Raw genomic sequence first — 3827 nt, 5'->3', positions numbered from 1 at the left:
AGTAAAGAATCTTAAACTACACCTAACAGAACTAGAAAAAGAAGGACAAACAAAGCCCAAAGTCAGGAGAAGAAGGAAAATAATAAAAATTAGAGCAGAAATAAATGAAATTGAAACAAAAAAAAAAGTAGAAAGGATCAATGAAACAAACAGCTGGTTCTCTGAGAAGATAAACAAAATTGACAAATGGTTAGCCAGATTCACTAAGAAAAAAAGAAAGAAGACGCAGATTTAAAAAATTAGAAGTGAAAGAGGAGAAATTACAATGGATACCACAGAAATACAAAAGATTACAAGAGAATATTATGAAAAACGATATGCCAACAAATTGGACAATCTAGAATAAATGAAATAGTTTTTAGACACATACAACCTCCCAAAACTGAACCAGGAAGAAATAGAGAATCTTAATAGACCAAACACAAGTAAGAGATTGAAACAGTAACCACAAACCTGCCCCCCCAAAAAAGTCCAGGGCCAGGTGGCTTCCCTGGAGAATTCTACCAAACATTCAAAGATTTCATACCTATTTGCAAACTATTCCAAAAAATTCAAGAAGACAGAACACTTCCTAACACATTCTACAAGGCCAACATCACCCTGATCCCAAAACCAGAGAAGGACAACCCAAAGAAGGAAAATTACAGGCCAGTATCGCTGATGAACGTAGATGCAAAAATCCTCAACAAAATATTTTCAAACTGAATACAGTAATACAGTAAAAGGATCATACACCATGGCAAGTGAGATTTACACAAGGGATGCAGGGATAGTTCGACATCTGCAAATCAATCAGTGTGATACACCACATTAACAAAATGAGGAATAAAAACCACATGATCATCTCAATAGATGCAGAGAAAGCATTTGACAAGATCCAACATCTGTTTATGACAAAATCTCTCGATAAAATGGGTATAAAAGGAAAGTACCTCAACATAATAAAGGCCATATATGACAAACCCACAGCCAACATCATACTCAATGGGGAAAAACTGAAAGCCATCCCTCTGAGAACAGGAACAAGACAAGGGTACCCACTCTCACCACTCTTATTCAACATAGTACTAGAGGTTTTGGCCAGAGCAATTAGGCAGGAAAAAGAAATAAAAGGTATCCAAATTGGTAATGAAGCAGTGAAACTCTGTTTGCAGATGACATGATTTTATATATAGAAAACCCTAAAGAATCCATTGTAAAACTATTAGAAATAATCAACAACTATAGCAACGTTGCAGGGCACAAAATCAGCTTACAAAAATCAGTTGCCTTTCTATACTCTAATAATTAACAAACAGAAATAGAACTCAAGAATACAACCCCATTAAAATCACAACAAAAAGAATAAAACATCTAGGAATAAATTTAACCAAGGAGGTGAAAGACCTATACAATGAAAACTATAAGACATGACTGGAAGAAATCAATGATGACATAAAGAAATGCAAAGATATTCTACATATATGGATTGGAGGAATAAACATAACTAAAATGTCCATATTACCTAAAGCAATCTACAATCAGAATCAATCCAATCAGAATCAATGCAATCCCAATCAGAATCCCAGTAACATTCTTCCCCGAAGTAGAATAGAGAATCCTAAAATTCATGGGGGGCAACAAAAGATCCCGAAGAGCTAAAGCAATCCTGAGAAAAAAGAACAAAGCCAGAAGCATCACAATCCTTGACTTCAAAATGTACTACAAGGCTGTAGTAATCAAAACAGCGTGGTATTGGTACAAAAACAGACACACTGATCAATGGAACAGAATTGAAAGCCCAGAAATAAAACCACACATCTACGGACAGCTAATCTTTGACAAAGGAGCTAAGAACATACAATGGAGAAAGTAAAGTCTCTTCAATAAGTGATGTTGGGAAAATTGGGCAGCCACATGCAAGAGAATGAAAGTAGACCATTATCCCTTGTCATACAGAAAAATTAACTCAAAATGGATCAAAGACTTGAAGGTAAGATGTGAAACCATAAAACACCTGGAAGAAAATATAGGCAGTACGTTCTTTGACATCCGTCTTAGAAGGATCGTTTTGAATACCATGTCTACTTGGACAAGGGAAACAAAAGAAAAAATAAACAAACGGGACTTCATCAGACTACAGAGCTTCTGCAAAGAAAAGGAAATCAGGAACAAAACGAAAAGACAACCTACGAACTAGGAGAAAATATTTGCAAGTCATATATCCAACAAGGGGTTAATCTCCAAAATTTATAAAGAACTCACACAACTCAACAACAACAAAAACAACCCAATCAAAAAATGGGCAGAGGATATGAACATTTTTCCAAAGAAGAAATATGGATGGCCAACACTATTCAATATCACTAATCATCAAGGAAATGCAAATCAAAACTACAATGAGGTATCACCTTACACCTCTTAGAATGGCCATAATTACAAAGACAATAAACAACAATTGCTGGAGAGAATGTGGAGAAAAGGGAATCCTCATACACTGCTGGTGGGAATGCAAACTGGGGCAGCCACTATGGAAAACAGTATGGAACTATCTCAAAAAATTAAAAATCAAAATACCATTATGACCCAGCTATCCCACTACTGGGTATTTATCCAAAGAACTTGAAATCAACAATTCAGAGACTTATGCACCCCTCTGTTCACTGCAGCATTATTCACAATAGCCAAGATGTGGAAGCAACCCAAGTGCCCATCAACTGATGACTGGATAAAGATGTGGTATGTATATATATATAATGGAATACTACTTAGCCATAAAGAAAAAGACAAAATTATCCCATTTGCAACAACATGGATGGACCTTGAGGGTATTACGTTAAGTGAAATAAGCCAGACAGAGAAAGACAAAGACGGGTAGGATTTCACTCATAGTAGAGGATAAACAAACACATGGACAAAGAGAACAGATCAGTGGTTACCAGAGCGGAAGGGGTTGGAGGGTGGGCCTAAAGGGTAAAAGGGCACGTATGTATGGTGACTGACAAATAACAATGTACAACTGAAATTTCACAATGTTATAAACCATTACGACCTCAATAAAATTAAATTTTTTTAAAAACGGTTTGAAGACGTAAAACGATCCCTAGAAGAGCCCCTGTGCTGCCCCGGCCCCCACCAGGGGACACAACGCCCAAGGATGCAGACAGGTATGTTGGATGGTGCTGGACTCCGCCTCACCAGTCTGTGAGCTTCTTTGGATGGGGTCTGTCTCCATTTGCGTGTCCAGCTACCCAGCGGAGGAACTGGCACGGAGACGGTGGAGACTCTGTCATTCTTAACTGAACTCAGTTACCCCTATTTTGAGTTTTCGTTTTCAGATTCCCGCTTGAGTCAATAAAGAAGGACTGGAAACCCAGGTTTTGCAGCTTAAGGAGAGTCAGCCCTGTCGCCGTGCTGCTCTCTTAACACCTCAGTGGCCTCAGCCATCCTCCGCCACATCTTCAGGCGTCTTCCTGCCACCTCCATTGAGGCGACCTGTGCCCCGACCTCCCCTTTTCCCTAGCCTTCGACGCCCAAGGAGCCACAGGACCCGCTGTCCTGGAGACATACGAACGACTAAGCCGCGAGCCCGCCCTCTTCTCAAGTCACTAGGTTTCGACCCCGACGCGGGAGCCACCCTCACAGCCACAGAGAAGGCCCGCTTAGATGCTGTGGCCGCGCACGCCCGCCCTGCGCGGCGGACGAGGGGTAGCGGGTGGAGAGGGCGCGCCGCTGGCCAGAGGGCCAATCAGAGCACGGCAGGCCAGCAGGCCCGGCTCCCAGTGGCCACTCAGGCGCAGGCTGAATGCGCCGCCTGCTCTAGGTCTGGGCGAGCTTCCTGCCAATCA

This window comes from Equus przewalskii, chromosome 12 (assembly GCF_037783145.1).
Source record: "Equus przewalskii isolate Varuska chromosome 12, EquPr2, whole genome shotgun sequence".
NCBI lineage: Eukaryota > Metazoa > Chordata > Mammalia > Perissodactyla > Equidae > Equus > Equus przewalskii.
Note: the sequence above shows the minus strand (reverse complement) of the source record.